The following is a 17473-nucleotide window of genomic DNA, read 5'->3' as shown; positions in this document are numbered from 1 at the left end:
TGGGATTCTTTCTCAGGAGTGACCCTGCAGCATATGTTCCACACATGACTGACTGCAACACAGATCCCTTTGTGATAAGGACCCCTAAAATTTGAGGCCAGGTTCAGAAGAGGGAGAAATGACTTCTGTCAGGTAGGAGGAGGTTTAAGGCGGCATAGGAACTAGACCTTGAAGGATAGAAAGGGGGGCTTTCCAAGGGAAAGAAAATGCAAGTGCAAAGATGCAGATGCAGGATGCCAAGGGGCCTGTCTGGCAGAATGATAGTTTAATTTGCTTGGAGAATGGGGTCCATTCAGGAGAATATTGAGAAATGAGGCAGGAAATGGGGCAAAAAAACAGTACCTAGGAGCTTTGAATATTGCTGGACCGAAGTGTTTTGAATATATTTAGCTGTTCATAGTGAGCAATGAAAGATTTTTGAGCGTGAAAACCTAACTGGTCAAATATCTGTTTAGTAGTGTAATGGTCAGTGTTGCTGGAGAGAATTGGAGTTGGGTGGGGGAAGCAGCTGAGAGCTCAGGGAAAACTGGTCAGGAGAGCTGCAACCAGCGATTAGGTCTTTGGGTCGGGTGGAGGGTTTGGGGAGGGGAAGGGGAAGGTTAGTGAGCTGTCTGGACTCACGAGCTGGCAGAGTCTCCAACGCTTACACACTGAATAGACAAGAAGGAAGGTGGGTCCTGGTGGGGTGTGATGGGCAGGATGAAACAGTGAGGAGGAAACTTCTGTGCTCACAGCAGGAAGTTGGGAGGAGGCATTATAGGCAAGATAATAAATTTGGCTTTAGCCTTAAAGGATAAAATCGTCATCCTTCTATGCCTGATTATTTAAAGGGCTAGAACTTTCCTTCTCTTTTTAGTCTAAAACTTCAAAGCAGCTTTGGGCATAAAAAATGTGAGCCCCTTCCTCTCCGTTAGAGCAATTTGCTCCCGAGCACACCCGGAAGCCAGGCTTGCTGATGCTCCCGACCTGGGGCTGGACCAGCTCTTCAGTGGCTTCCTGTGGCGCACTTGGTGAAACCAGTCTGGAAGTTCAGCTCTGCTAGTTTTGACCTGCCAGTTCTCAAATAGTGTTCCTTTTACACAATCTCCACTGGCACACTGGGTATTTTATTGTTCACTCCTCTAATGTGTAAAAAGTGCATGCATAGAAGACACCTGGATGTCTCATCTGTTCAAGGAAAAGAAAAATCTGTTTTTAAAAGTAAAAATCTTATTGATATTGATATTTATTATTTATTCTGTTAAAGGAAAAGAGAAACATGTCTTCTAATACACACTTTGAAGAAAAAAAATCTCTTTTGGATAATGATGCATACGTTAGAATTAGGACATCTTGGGTTTAAGGCTGTTTCCAGCTCTGCCACTTGATGTGTGATGCTGGGCATTTGCTCAGCCTTTTCAAGCCTCACATATAACGATAATAATCTCTTATAAAGGATGACCACAGATTATCATGACCTAATACTATAGATTAAGTTCTGTTATTTTATTTTTATTGTTACGATTGTTTCCCTTCTTGTCTGTATTCTTGGAGTGCCTTGTGCGTTCCCTGTCTTCATGCTTCATTATTCAGTGTTGTGATTGGTTACCTGTCTCTCTCTTCCCCTTACTGTAAGCCAAGTGAAGAAGCAGATAGCATCTTCATCCACGTATCCTTGATACCTGGTGTACTGGACACATACTAAGTGCTTAGTTAATATTGACTGAGTGCCAATGTAGTTTCAAGCTCTAAAACAGTATTTAATAGCTTGATGTTTTTATTCTTTCTGCCTTCAATCTTTTAATTTGACTTAATATCTTTCCATACTGATTTTAATACCTATTCTTACCAGGAACATATTAAGAGGTGTAGGTAATGAGACAGTATAAAGGCAACAAAAGTCAAGAAAACAATGAGTTTTTAACAAAGTGATACTTTTGCTTTCTTGGACAGATGTAATAAACCCTTACATGTCAGAAGTGCTATAGACACAGGCATCCCTTCTTGTAATATAAAGTTAAATAATCCTCTGCAGGGGTCTGGTGCAGCTGGAGGCTGCTGGGCATCTCTGGGTCTTCACACAGTCTCAGTTGGTACCTTATGTGAGACTCCCACCTGGACTAATCTTGGCTTCCTCACAGCGTGGTGGCTTCCATGCAGCAGTCGACTGTGTACAGTCAGGGCTCCCATGTGGATGCTGCCATTCTCAGAGCAGAAGCCACATCATTAATGGCCTAGCCTCCGAAACCCCTCAGCTTCTCTTTGGCCACATTCTGTTGGTTACAAGCTCCTTGCAGCTCCATGCACACACGAGGGGACACACACCACTCTGACGGGGGAGTGGCAAAGCTCCAGAAGAGCCTGTGGGGAAGGAGATATTGCTGTGGACGTCTTTGGGCACTTGGCCACATGCCTGGATATGAGTCAAACCATCTGGGGCTCCTGAGTTCAACAGGGAAGAACTTCTGTAATTTCAGAACAGCAAAGGCAAGTTTTTGTATTTAGAAGGGGATGTGGGGGGATATTTATTCTTTGGTTTAAAAAAAAAATTAGAACAAGTTCTGTCCATATGGCCTAATTTGCACTTGTGTTGTGACAGAGATGGTGTACTTGCAGGAGGGAGCTGTGTGGGTGCTGAGCATTCAAAGCTTGTGCTGATGCTTGCTCAGGCGTAATGAATGAGGAAGACTGGTTCTGACCGGTCAGTGGAGTGACAGGAGAATTGTTATCACTGGATCATTGTCCACTTCCGTGCAGTGACAAGTAGTTTATGGGAGTCAGTTCTTTATCAAGTATTTCATATTCACTCCTCATTTTAAGGACATCTAAAGTCACGATTACTAAGCATTGAGACTTCACCCAAGTAGAACAAATTAAAGTGGCGGTGGTAATGGATGTGGCTTGGCTTTAGACATGTGGCTCTTTGGAGAAGTATTAGAATATAAACAGAGTAATAATGAAGAAAATAAAATCTAGTAACATCTGGAAATGAGAACTCACTAAACAAATATAAGATTGATGGTCACAGTAGATATCATTTCCTCCCAGCATTACTTGTAATTGTTCTCGTTCCTGGGTCTTGCTCTGCTTACTCTAGCCTGGGAATGAATGGCTCTTCCAGCCGTCTAAGGAGAAACGCAGAAGTCAGCATGAGAATCCTTCCTGCTCAGCCTCCCATTACTTCCATACCTTCTCCCTGCAGCGGCCTCCCGACTGGTGGCTCTGTTCTCATCTGTCCTCTTATCAGCCAGAGGGATCTTAGCATGTCTCTGACCCTCTAAAAGGTCCTTAGTGGTTCCTCATTTATTAACTGATACAATCCAAACTCCTTGCCAGGCACTTAAGGATTTATATGCTCTGACTTCTGCCTCCCTCCTAGCCTCATCTCCTGTCCCTTCTCCTCTCGTGGTTTTTAGTCCATCAAAATGAACCACACACCCTGTATTTTAGCACTTTCATGCTTTTGTTCAAACGCAAATTCCTTTTCCAGGCCTTTTGCTTGGCAATCTCTCTTCCAGGAAGCATTTGTTAATTACCATGCCTGTCTTCTGTGCCCTCATGCCATATTGTCCATTATGCCAGCATAGCCCATGGAGTCTGCTTTCTCCACCAGCCTGTGAATTCTCTGGAGGCAGTGACTGTCGCCTCTGTTTCTCCAGAATTAGCATAGTGTTGGCACCAAGCAGAAATTTAATAAAACTTGGAATGGAATTAAATTAAATAAAAAGTGAACAACGATTCAGCAATATAACATTCCCATTTTAAAGAGAATCATGGCACTTGTACGGCAGTATTAACAGGTAGGATCCCAAGGGATCACCACTGGAACCCTTGCCAGAGCTTTGTCAGTCTCTGAGAGCTAAGACCCAGAGGGCTTTGGGGAGTGAGGACAGAATCTTGGGGCAGGTTCAGAGGAATCCACAAGGCCCTAAAGGTGAAACCTAATGTCTAAGGAAAGGAAATCTTTAAGGCTAGAGGAGAAAAAGTCAAGGTGTTGCTTAATAATGACATGCAAATTTAAAAATTCATATGCACTGAAGATGGTCATGTCTTAGGACTCAGGATCAGGGAGCATGGCCTTAATCAGTAGCAGAAGAGATTTAAACAAAGAAAGATTTCCTGACAGTGAGACTTACAAACCGGGACAGGTTGCTTATGGAGCAAGAAGTCTCTAGCCTGTTTTTGGGCAGGAGGAGAAGATAGGGGCAGGAGACTGCAGGGGAGGAAGTTTCCCACTGAATTAATTCTAGGTTTGCCAAGGGCAGGGGATGGAATCAAAGGACTTCAGGGTTTTATACAAATGCTGCAAATCAGTGATATTCTCAAATGCTGACTTTATGTTGCAGTGAGCATTTACACCATTTCACCCACTTTTGTCTAGAAGAAATACTGAACTTAAAAGCATACAGTGGAAAGAATTAACAGTCCCCCTCTGAAGTGCAGTCAGTTGACAATGATGCTGGACTCTGGCTCTTTCTACTTTGATTTGCCATAAAGTATCAGTCAAAAAAAAGAATCATATTATAACCTGTTGATTGAGCTCAGGTAACACAGCAAGACAGGATCGTTAGCTCTGTTGTCAGGAAATATTGTGTGCCTCCTGTGCTTTTACACTGGCACCTTTCCCCTTTTCTGATATTTAAATGCCATATAGTAGTACCACAAAGAAGTTCAAATGTTACCAGTGGGAACTGCATTAGCAGTTAAAATTCCTGTATATTTCTTTTCTATGTCAATAAAGGAATTGGGTTTCTTAGGAATGGAAAATGCTCTTATGTATCTTTTGGAAAATTTATTATTTCTTTCTCCTATAATCCCTTTCATTTTTTTTTCTATATATAGTATAGAATCATTAAAAGAAACCCATATAAACTCTAACAGTTTTTGTTCTTATACTGTAAAGCTAAGAATAGTTTACCAGAAACCAGTCCACATTCTTTAATCCGTATTCAGGAAAAAGATTTTGTAAATGTTTCTCTTCAAAGTACTAAAAGTAAATGAAGGTTAAAGAAAGAGGCTAAAAAGTAGAAAGAAAGCCTTAATTAATGGGAAATACATTCTGATAAATCAAACTGATTCCAGTCTTAATAGTCAATTAAATAATGGAATTGGTTAATAGGATTAAAGAAAGGGATAAAAATCTATTTCTACAAGTTGTTTCAAAACAAGACATTCACTCGCTGATGCCATAGTGTATCAGTCTGATTATACTGTACATAATAAAGCATTCCCTGTGATAAGATCCTGCTGGGAAATGTGTTTAATCAGATGCCTTTGATATTATTTGAGTAAAAGCTACTGTGGACTTAAAAGAATCAAAGAGAGAAATCTTTAGCTCCTGCAATCAATCTTAATCCACTGTGGATGTTAGTGCCTCTATACACATCCCATCCTAATCTCCTCCGACACATAGCATGAGCTAACTCGTTGGGATTTCGGATTTGTCTCTTCAGAAGTCACACACGGAAATTTGTTTTGCTTAATAACCATGTTCCACACTGACTGTTCATTTCTAAGCTTATCACAAATCAAGGCAAGATAAAGATTTTCTGTTGGCAGGAATTTTAATGGACCCTGGTGACTACAATTAACAGCCACCCAGTAATAATGTAAAATTACTATTTGAGCTAGTTTTGTTTGGATCCCACAGGAACTAAATCAACATATTCATTTCCCAAGACAGTCTTTCTGTATCATTGACCAGTTTTAAACCAGATTTTGTGAAGCTCTGTCATGGAAATTACAGACAACATGAAAAGTTTTATAACTTACTTTTCCCCTTCTTCCACGGAAGGCACTAATTTTGCATTTTCCTGAGCTTGCCACTTTAGTCGTGGAGTTCACTTCCTGCTGCCAGCTCCCACTGTGTGTCAGATCAACTCAGAGTGGTCCTCCCTTTGCTAGTCTTTGAATTATAGTCAGCTTTAAAGGAGGCTGTGGATGTAGGGAGTTGAGTCCAGTAACTGAGGGGAGGAGGATGCACCCGACTAAGGCTTCCCTTCCCTGTGTCCATCCGCTGAAGGGTCAGGCAGCCAGCCACCGAGCTGCTGATGCAACCTCACGCTGCTGGGGAAGGGAGTAAGAACAAGAGCCCTCACTTACGGTAGGTGATCAGCGGCAAATGATGTGTGCGGTGGGAGGGAGCCTGGTGTCAAGGAAGGGGGGCTGGCATTGCCCTTGTCTAGAGGGGAAAGGACAAAGAGAGCTCCCCCTGAGCATTTGAGGCCTGGGGGATTTCTTAACAGAATCAAACGGCACAGGACTATTAGCAGCCCTGGACCATAAGAGCTAAAGTTCTTTGGACATGTCAGCCTCACAGACAAGCTGAAAATATCTAGTGGCAAATACCTATCAGCTACTTAGGTATTTCAGGAACAAAAGATAATGGGAAGGGCAACAACTTGCATGTCTTGTTCACTTACCATTGCTTAGTGTTTCCAGTAAGTAAATGCAGTATCTCAGCTGAGTCGCTCTTTCCTATTATTGTTAATTAAATAATGCTCCCTGAGAAATCTGTCATTACTGGCAGCCTGCAATGGGTTTGGTTGGTTTGCCCGAGGCTGTGAATACTCACAAAGGGCCTTTTAATTGCCGTCAGAGGTAATTTCACTGGGGGTTGTGGTTCACTTTTCCCAACAATTGGATGTTATTATTCCATATCTTAAACTCTTCCTTTCTGTTTCTATGTCTGGAGTTCCGTAAGGCCAGAGGGATCATTCTCCACTGATGCAATCCATTGAATTAGCCATCCTCCATAATGGAAAAAATGCACATTGTTACTGAATCTGTAATTTCCCCCCTTTTTCCATTATGACTGAAGAGAAACAACTAATAAGGATTTAAAAATTAACTTAATTCTTCCCTGTTCATTTCATTACTTCTCCTCTGAAATAAGTGACTCATGCTGGGAGAAATGATTCCTGGTATGTCATAGATGCAGTCCTGACGTTACTTCTTGTCAGCTGTTTTCCTAGTAGACAGGGGAGTTGGGTGGGTCGAGCAAGTATCATTAGATGCAGGCGAAAGGGGGAGAGATGCGGGCACTTGGCCCTAGGGAGGAGGCACATGTGCTGTGGCCTAGAATTTAAAGTGACCTTATCTTCAAACATTTTCCTTCTGTTCATGATCAGGGAATAAGGACAAATATGAAGAAAAAAAAATCACCTTTTTTTCAGTGCTCTAAAAGCCTCCATATGCCATTTCAAAAAGAAGTGCTCTTCCAGCCTTTTCTTAAATGACCTCTTTTTCATCAATGTCTAATATATTTTTTCACCTTTTGACTGGTACTTTGGTTTTTTAATAAAGGTATATACTTGTTTCAGAGAAATTACACTTTAGAATGTATCTCAGTGGTATTTCATCCTAACGGTTTCATTTAGTTGAATTAATGGGCAGCTGACCTTAGTGAAGGGGAGAGAGAGAGAGAGAAAGAGAGAGAGAGAGAGAGAGAGAGGGGAAGGGGGGAGGGAGGGGGAAGGGATGGCAGAGAGAGGGGGAGAGAACAGAAGATAATCCATCCTCCAAGCCTACCTTTCTTCAGTCTCATGTATCTGTGTCATTATAGTAGCCTTTATCTGTAATAAAAGCATAATTTAGCTGGATAGTACTAAAGCATATGTATCCACATTATGTCTGTGCTCTACTGTTCTGTGGTCAAAATAATTTCCTTTTTTCCTCTTCACCAAGTTCACATTTTGTTGTCTGGTGTCACTTGATAATCTTTCATTCTCCTTTTTTTTCCCCTCCAGGTTCTTGTCTCTCTCTTTTTCCCATTAAGATGTGAATGGGCAGGCATCTTGGCCAGTGTGTCTAGCCATGGCTGAATACACTTGGAGAAAAGCAAGGGTCTGCTTTTGTCTGGACCCCAGATAGCTGCATGTCATTCCGCACCAATGGGCAGCACCACCCTCACAGTAGGAATTTTGCAATAACTGCCAGAACAAATTGAGCTCAAGCTTATCAGTTCCTTTCCTTTTTCAGTTGGAAAATGGAGGGAATGGGAGAACAAGGCCATTTTTGACCAATGACAATACAGTGTAGAAATAGTTTGGATACAGCCGGTGCCCATTCGTGTTGCAGACAACAGTCATGGGATATATTGAATACGGTGATGACAAGATATAACGTCATGATCAGCAAGCTAACCTGAGCCTTATTTTCCCCACACACCCTGCACATTCCGGTATCTGTGCTCTGCAGAAACAGCATTTGGCAGGGGATTAGTGGAACGTACACACATGTAGCCAGTAGAGGTGAGCACAGGTACAGCTGGGTGATGGTTGTGTTCTTTTTGCATCTGGTGAAACCCAGCAGAGGCAACCCTCAAATTGTTTTCACCAGGGAGCAATGAGAAAAATGGGCTTTGGTGAGAAGGTAGAATATAGGGGAAAAACTCTAAAAATCAATTACATTTTTTCCCTACACAAAGCTTTTATCAGAATCTCTGTGAACCATTGACATTTCATTTATGGTATCTGCACTGTATCTAGATCCTTCTCTGTATTTGAGATATATATATTTATATATATTTGTGTGTATATTTCTGACTATATGTTTGTATTCATTAATTCCATGTGTATGTAGGTAATTGAAAACTGTATGTCATATGTAAACTTAAACACAAACAGATGCATAGCAGAGATGATTTTCTCAGAATCAGATATTCACACTCCAAAGGTTGATTCTAAAGCTACAGCTTACCACAGGCTCATTTCCAGAAATCCTTCCACCTTAATGAGAGATTGTGTTGGGCTTGAGGGGTACTTGTACAACCAAGGCTGTGTTCTGTGTCGTCAGAACAGGAGGGTTGGGAGGCAGGGGCCTCAACAAACTGGGCAGCCAGCCTGGTGTATGAGAGCTGCTAAGGCAGCCAGGCCACCTGTCCGTGTGACAGCCCTGCCCATATTTTAAAAATAACATTATTTAAATAAACATTTGGAAATGTGTGTGTGTGCACGCACATGTGTGTGTGAGAGAGAGTGGTGGTGGTGGTGGGTGGGGGGGAGGATGGGGAGAGAGGAAGAGAGAGGGAAAGAGAGAAAGGAAAAGAAAAAGAGTTCTCATTCAACAGGGGATCAGCTTTGCTCAGCTGCTTCCAAAGCAACTGGAGTAGACAAGACAAGGCGCTCGGGCCCCTGAATGGCTCTCCATCTGCCCTCTGCTTTGCTTGGAAATAACCAGTGAGTCCAACGGTTTTTTGCTTTGTTTGGCTTTTTTTTCCTGATCTAAGCAGAGGCTGACTTGAAACAAACATGGCATTTCCTTTTGAAAATTGGATTCTGAAATTGGCTTCATCTTTCCAGAAGCACAAGGCTAGTGCATTTCCTTCCCAGTTTTGTGAATGTCATGAACAGTTTGCATATAAAGCTCCAAATTTTGAGGCAATTACCACATTGGGTTTTTGGGTTTTGGTGGTCGTGAAGGAATATGTTGTAGTGGGATGAATGGAAATGGTTTCTTCTCTGCAGAAAGAGGTGAAGAAAACAGGGAAACAAATTAATAATAAAGAACACATTTGCCAGTCTTTTATTAGTGTTAAAGGAGACACAGCAAAATGTGAAGTCATGCAAATGTGGCTTCTAGAAGAACTTCATTAGCATTACTCACAAGCGATAGTTTACAATAAATGGCCACAGCGTCCCCAGAGGTCATGGCCCATGGCCAGCTCACTACAATTGAAGTGACGCTTACTGTAAGGCAAGTCCCCTGGACACGATGTATGAGGTATGGATGACAGTACATTATCTTAGCCAGTTACATTGTAGCAATTTGAAATTGGAAGACTTTTAATGGAGCAAGCAGGGGGAAAAAAGATACCAGAGAAATGCAGTCCATTAAAGGTCTCCTAGCAGAGAATCCAAATATGCTTATGCTTGAAAGAAGTAAGGAAAAGAATATTCTTAGAAGACAGTTACCAATATTCTTTAATACTCTGCCCTCCCTCACTCCAAACATACCCGCACCCACTTGCATGTACATGTGCATGTCTGCACACACACACCCCCTATGCACAGAAATAAAAAGATTTGCCTCTCTCATAGCATCCTTAGCATATCTTGATGCCTTGAATCTTTAGGGCATATAAGGAAAAAGAGCTGCTTTAGGGTGAAATAAGGGTTTGAGAATCCCAGCTGCCAAGATTGTCACTTCCTTTCTCCATGCATGCAGTGAAAAGATGAGCTATGTAATTTTAACTCCAGTTTACTTTGAACTTGTGCTGGAATCATGGCTGCTCTCACAGACACAGTTGAGGCATACTGACTTAATAATGAATGCAGCCACCAAGAAGGGCATGTGCTGTCTACAGAGTCAGATTCTCCAGTGGAGACAATTTGTCATGCCGGCAGGTGGATTGCCTGGATTCTAATCTCAGCTCCGCCGTTTCCATGCTGTGTGAACTTGAGCAAGCACTTAACCTCTTTGTGCTTTCCACTTCTGCAAAATGGAGCTGATGGTAGCTGGTTCATACATCTGCTATCTAAGTTGGCATGTAGGAAGCACTGGGAACTGGGACTTGGCACACCGTAAGTGCTAAATAAATACTAGCTGTTAGTAGTGGTGAGAGAAACACTGGGGGCCATGGGATCTGGCAGAATCACATTTAGATTCTACTTCTGTTGCGTTTTTTTGCAAGTTATTTCATCTTTTCCAAGGCTCAGGTTGTCTTCCCAACTCACAGAGTTGCAGGGTTGCTCTAAGGATTTAGTCATCTCATGTATGCAATGTGCAAAACAGTGTGTGAACATAGTAGGTAGTCAATAAAAGCTTAATTCTTTCCAAAAGTAGAAGACACCACTCGTGGTGTGAACTGTAACTTTGGCCTTCCTTTATAATTTTTGGATCTTTTCCTGAGTTTTTTTGGGGGGAATGAATCTTTCCAATTTGGGATTTCACATCAGCTATTGGTGAGCAGTGGTGATTTCCCTAAAGCTATTGAAGTTGTACAGTTTGTGTTCAGTGGATTAACAGGAGATGGACATCTGCCAGTGATTGGATGTGAAATTCTACCTGGCTTGTCAAAAGGACATGCTATTCCTGGCATACTTTTAGGAAAAAATAGACTGAAACACCACAAACATGCTTCTTCATTGTGACTATATGGAAATTGCCAGATTCTCAAGAGGAGAGGATGAAAAATTATGCACAAAACTCTCTCCAAATATAGAAAGGATATGCAATATATTTTCCAATGAAATAATTTGCACATAATTCTAATGACAGAATCTGAGTGGGGCTATTGTAGCAATGTTTCCCTGGCGGCAAATTCACCAACATGTATAGAACCTCTCACCAGAGATTGTTCCAGATGCCTTTTGGGGTGCCCGTGCAGCATATTTCTACCTTGTCCAAGAACTGTCCTGGGCCCAAAGCATAGGCTCCTCCAGCCTTGTTTATAACAAAGGATCCTGCCGTCCCCTCAGGCCAAAGCTGGAACAGGGTGGACACTTGAGTCAAGGTGGGCCAAGCAGGTTTTGTTTCCTGGGAATGTGAATTTGGGACATACAAGGATTGCTGGCATGCTGTGTCCCCGGGGGCAGTGCAGAGACAATTGGGTGGAGATGAGAGAGGAGGGCAGGGGAAAAGAGAAAGTTGTCCTGCCTGGTCTGGTCTGTCCCTTGGAGGCTGAGGTCAGCTTCCTGCCTTGGAGTCCATGACGTACACTTCTGTGACCACGCACTGATTTCCCGCTTTCCTTAAAACCATCTTGAATTCCCTCAGACCAAAACTTTATTAGCAGGAGTTAGGTCTCTCTCATGGAAAACTGGCCTCAAGTTGTGAATCCAGGGAAAAGCAATTCTGAGATTTTCAGAGTTAATCTTTTTTCTCAACCCTCAGATTGTGTCGAACACCTTTATTAATAAGGTGAACTGTGGGAGGTAGAGTCATATGATGGCCTTGGAAGAAATGACGGTGACATCATAAGCGCATTCTGTAACTTTCTATGACTGGAACATCATGTCATAGAAGGATTTATGAATACTAATTTTTAAAAAATGCACTGATACAGCATTTAAGTGAAACAAGTTTCTATTGTAAATGTCAAAAGATTTTTGGAAATTTGTGAGAACTAAGAATTCTCTTCCTTTTTTGTAAAAATGGGGTAGAGAATCACTCAATTATTTAATATTATGAATCTTGTATTTGCATTTATTTCAAAAAGTGATGGATGGACAGTCAAACAGTGAAAAGTTGTTTGCTTGCTTTTCTTGAGGAATCTGCCTTTACTCAGCTTTATATTGTTTAGGGGATGAGTACCCCTGCTTCCCACGGCAGATCCCTGTGTATCTGGTCAGTTACTGAGGTTTTCTGTGGAATTAAAACAAGGATATCTTTTATTGACTTTGCACTCTCAAAAATATCGCCTTCCATCTCTTTTCTGGATGCTTTGATCCACTCTACTGCTAAATCTTCTTGTTTCATTTCAGTGCTAATTTTGAAAACTAGCTATTGAAATTCACCTGATTTGAAAACAAGATTCCAGACCATTAATTCTTTCTAAAAGTTAAGTATTTTATTTCCAAAATATGAAAGTTTAAAAACGATTTGGAAATCAAGTGTCAGTTCCTTTTTGCAAACCTGGTAACTCTAATCAAATCCAGGATTTTTACTGCCATTTCTGTTTTCTTCATTTGATGGGAAATATGTATCTTAGTAGCAAAAGGTCCATGCAGAGGATGAGAATGGTGCCGTCCTTTGTAAGAAATGGCATTTATAACTATCAGATGCAAAATTGTAGGTGAAAGAGGCCAGGGGATGACTTGAGTTAACAGATGCGGTGCTGTTCTTTGCTTTCCATGCTTTCCTTTTAGTAGGTGTAGGAGGCCACATGCGGAAAGCCATGAGTGCTAGTGTCTGTTGACAGTGACCCTGTTTTTAATGTCAGTTTTAAGAAACATCAAGGGATGTTCTTGGGCAACAAGGCCAACTGGTTTATTTCCAGTGAGCTCTGTGCTGACCATGTTTACAATATTCTCTAGGCTTTACTTGGAAATTGAACTTGTTTGCTATTGTAAGGCTTTTTTTGACGTGATGGATTCCATTTGTGGATATCATTTCCTAAAGTTAATTATGAGTCGAGATGATGATTATACAGTGATGGATGGTGTTGAGGATTTTCCAGATACATTCAACGGCCCCATAGAGTTTTTACTAAGAAGCATGCATATTCAGACCACGATGGCGGTTCCCACAGGTTTCGCCACAGTCTCCACCTCAGCTTCAGCTCTGTGCTTGGGGCCCTGGGGTCTGCTTTCAGGTGTGAGACCTCTGGCTGTTTCTCTCTCCGATGCTCATGTTTCTTCTTAGTCCCTGGTACTGCCAGCGGGTGTGGTTGCTGTCAGTGCCCTTGTGGCGGCAAGTCACAACCACATTCACTCCCAGCCTGTATTTTGATCATGGATTTTTTCGTGAGGGTAGTTGTGACGGGCAGCTGGATGCCCCGCCCAGGCTGCTGGGGTCCAATGGCATCTGAATCAAGGCATCCAGAAAACAGACAGAAGGGTTGGTCCCTACTGGTCGTTGCTAGCAGGGCGGAGGGCAAAGGTTGCTCAGTGTTGTGGGGAGGGTAGAGGATGCAGGCTGGTGGGGGTTACCAGGGTTGAGGGGTGTGACTGGGGTAGGACGGGCAGAAAATTGAGGAAAGCGATAGTTCAAACTAAAGGGCAATGAGAAACTTACTTTTAACTTGTTAAACCCCTAAACTATTCTTCCCTCAGATGTTCCCGTGCATTTTGTTTTAAAAATTAGAAACAGTTGACCATGCTGCCTAAGCAGAAAACTGAGCTTACATAAGGCATGTAATGATGTTATCAATAAAACTTAAAAAACTAAAATTACCATAGTGGTACATATTTAATTATGTGCACACTTCTTACTGTGCTGTACAGTAATAACAGCAAACCAATCACATAAACAGTGTAGCTAGTGTTACTTTTAATGGGGAAGGGAACTAATATTTATTGACTTCCTAATATCTGCTGGGCTCTGTGTTGCGTGCTTACATTTGTTACCTCATTTAATGTGCAGCTAAACAAGACATTTCCAGGGTCCAGTGTGGGTGGAGGAGGAAGTTATGCTCCCATGGCCTTTGGAAGATCCAGGATTCTCTTTTCTTTGGCTAGGCATACATTTTCCCCGTGGCCCAGGGGCCTTGCCCTCTCCCCCATTTGGGAGTCTGGACTTCCTGGGCCCTGGAATCTTAGGTACAGTGGGGCACAATGAGGACACAGCTGCTATGTTCCACATCCGATCTGATCCTCAAGTTTCACTAAGGGCTGGGAGGTGCCCAGGCAGCCTGCACTCCAGCCTCCAGGTGGGAATTCTGTTTGACTCTAAGGAAGCAGAACCCAAAGCAACCCCCCCTTCAAGTTTGAGGGGATGTGAGTGCAACCGGCTGTGGCCCACTGCCCTGCTGCCTCTCCGCCCCCCTGAACAGCCTTGCAAAGGGGAAGGAAGAAAGCCGGGGTGTAAGTTGAGAAGGCCTCCCCCCTTGCCCACCCTCCCATACACACACTGTGAAGTATGTTTCCTGACAGTGCCTGACATTTTACTATTTAGAGAATAGCTTTTTTATCTTTCGGGATTAGGGAATTCTTTGAAAGTCTGATAACAATCTTGACTCCCTCCAATAAGTACAGATGTTTAATGAAGGCTACTTGATTTAGAGATTCCCACAAACAGCAAGGAAAACCTGGGAGAGGATGGGGCAGGGTAGGTACGGAGAGTGTATCAGCCGTTTGTTCTTTAGTAGGATTATTTTATGCATGTGCTTACTTGAAATGTGCTGAAGGCAGCAGGAGCTGATGAGTGGAGGTGGGAAGTAGGGGTGAGAGACCATTTTGAAGTCTAAGACCTTGTTGGGAAGGGAGGCCCACCTAGGATGCAGTGGGCTTGTGGCGAAGGCCTTGGAGGGCAGGCAGGGCGTACAGCCTTGCTGTGCAAAGTGTGGTCCATGGACTAGGACCGGTCAGCACCCATGGGCTTGTTAGAAGTGGGATCGCAGACCCCACCCAGATGTACTGAGTATGAATCTGCATTTTAACGAGATCCCATGGTCAAGTGTGAGATGCATGGGTGTATACTGAGGATGCTAGGACAGGAGTGGGAGCTGAGGTTGAGGTGCTAGGAAGCCAGCAGCCAGGAGAGTGGTGCTGAGAGGTGTCTTTGAAGGCACTTACCATACCTACTAGCCGTAGAAAGGTGTTCAGACAGGATGGAGGGGAAGAGACAATGGAAAGGGCTTCTTGAAGTGGTACGCCAGAGGAAGGTGGGAAAAATGTAAGTCTGGGGAAAAAGTGATGTATTTATATATATACAGGCTTGCAGTCATAACAAAGTTTTTTACTATGGTATGTTAAATCCTGAATGGTCCATAACTTAATGTGCATTCACTTTCTGAACATTCAACTGATACCAAAGAATTGTCATTAAGTTGTATATATATTTATGGAATAAATGATTTTAGACTGGCTTCCAGCTCTTACCCTTAATGACTCTTGAACTTACTGAAGTTTGTTTTCATAAACCATATGCCACCCAGGCAGATGAGTTAATTGAGTCTCAAGGATTTGAAGTTATCAGCTCCTATTATTGTTGCAGGCATCACTGACATGCCCCAGATGTTTTTTTTATAAGAGAACCTCTATTGAATATTTTTTGGACACATTCTATTAGCAACTATTGCTTGATTTCTAACTGTTCCTTTGGTTTGTGAAAGCAAGTAAACAACTTTTGGAGCAAAGAGGGAGAATACTACTATCATTTAGGTAAACTTATCTGTCGCTGAGAAAATGTTAGGCACATTTTATGGGTTGAATTGTGTCCCCCTTCAAAAGTTATGTTGAAGTCCCTAGCCCTTGGTACCTATGAATGTGGCCTTATTTGGAAATAAGGCCTTTGCAGATATAATCAAGTTAAGGTCATTAGGGTGGGCCCTTAATCTAATGTGACTGATGTCCATATTAGAAGGGGAGAAGACAGAGACACAGGAAAGATGGTCGGGAGAATATGATTGGATTGGTGCTGCTACAAAGCCTAGAAACTCCTGGGGCAAGGAAGGATCCCCTCCTGGTGGTTTGGAGGGGGTATGGCCCTGCCAGAACCTTGATTTTGTACTCTAGCTTCCAAAACTGAGACGGTAAGTTGCTGTTTTTAAGCTACCCACTTTATGGCACTTTGTTATGGTCACCTAGGAAACTAATACACCATGCTTAACTATTTTTCTGTTGTTAGTAATCATTTTGATAAAAATTTGAATGAGTTCATTAGTTTTGTATATGCCTGTTAGAGATGGAATAGTCATTATAGTCATTAAAGAAACTAAAACATTTTCCCAATTAATACTAAATTCAAATCCCCTACTTGTATAGACTATTTATATAATTTTTATATACTCTCTATTTGCCATGATTCAAATTCACCATTTCACAAATTGCCAAAATTGCTATGTTTCTTTTAAAATTTAAGAACTCGTTTGTGTTATCTTAGGGAAAGAAATAGAGCCCTGTCATAGAATTTGTTAGCACTGACTCCCTGAGATATTCTAAATAAGATTCTGATTAAAAAATATTAAAGAATGTTTATTCCTAAATCACCAAATTACAAATAAAAAAGTATTTACATATTGGCTGATGTTAGCATCCACTGGTGTCTAGAAACATTTACTTACTGAAAAACATGGCAAAAACATGAGGAAAAAACAAATGGCTCAGGAAAAAAGACACTGTGGAGCAGCTTAGGCACTAAATGCACCATGTGGTCAAGAGATGTCAAAAATCTCAAATTTATTTTGAGGCCAGAGTCAGTATGACCCTGCAGTTTACCTTCAGGGCTGGGTGGTGGGGCTGCCTGCCTGTGCCCATGGCTGCCTGTGGTGAGTGTAGGTCCAGGGCTGTGTTGAACAGCAGAGGAGAGTCTGACACCCCGTGAGCTGGGGAAGCACAGCCTCTGCTGTGGCCACTGCCCATTTCTGTACGACCTCCCTGTACAGCATGCGCTTTCTGTGACCAGCTCCCCCACTTAAATTAGATGGGTTCTGGATCCTACTGCCCCTTGCGCTTTTTGTCATTTTCTTAAAGGGAATTTGGCATAAAGTCTATTGTTTTGAACTCAGTGCCAGGAAGACTAGTTACACAGGGACCCAGGGGAGTGCATTCCAAAATGGTTCTGAGATGTGAATATCATCACAATATTAAATCAAGGTCACTTGTATTTATTGTTTTCCTAAACAGTTTCTTGACTTTAAAATGTCTTTGGAACTTCCAGCTCAAAATTCTAATCCCCTTCGGTGAACTCAGTCTCTATGCAAAGCTTGCTTCCCGCCTGCCAAACTGAAAGCATCTGGATGGAATACTGAATGTAGGTCATTTTTTTTTTCAGAGTGTCCTTCTTTAGATGAAAGGAATCAAATCCAATAACACCACATGGAGGGGAGGGCACAATAGTGGTAACAGGAGCTGTTAGTTCCAACAGTTGGTTGAAATGAAGTGTGGGACAC

General features: G+C 42.2%; 1 protein-coding gene across 3 annotated transcripts in view; it reads right to left on the bottom strand.

Moving 5' to 3' along the window:
• CDH20 (cadherin 20) overlaps positions 1 to 17473 on the bottom strand; it is a 189524-nt gene that overhangs the window by 57130 nt on the left and 114921 nt on the right. Inside the window, exon 1 of one of the 3 annotated variants that reach the window (XM_073213161.1) lies at positions 5752 to 6080. The exons of 1 other annotated variant lie outside the window; for it this stretch is intronic. The gene's annotated coding sequence lies outside the window, so the exon portion shown is untranslated. Of the gene's footprint in view, positions 1 to 2094; positions 2262 to 5751; positions 6081 to 17473 lie in introns of those variants that run through there. One more of the 3 variants, XM_073213162.1, reaches the window with a different exon arrangement.

Source organism: Manis javanica, chromosome 9, assembly GCF_040802235.1.
Source record: "Manis javanica isolate MJ-LG chromosome 9, MJ_LKY, whole genome shotgun sequence".
NCBI lineage: Eukaryota > Metazoa > Chordata > Mammalia > Pholidota > Manidae > Manis > Manis javanica.
This window is presented reverse-complemented; position numbering and strand designations above follow the sequence as displayed.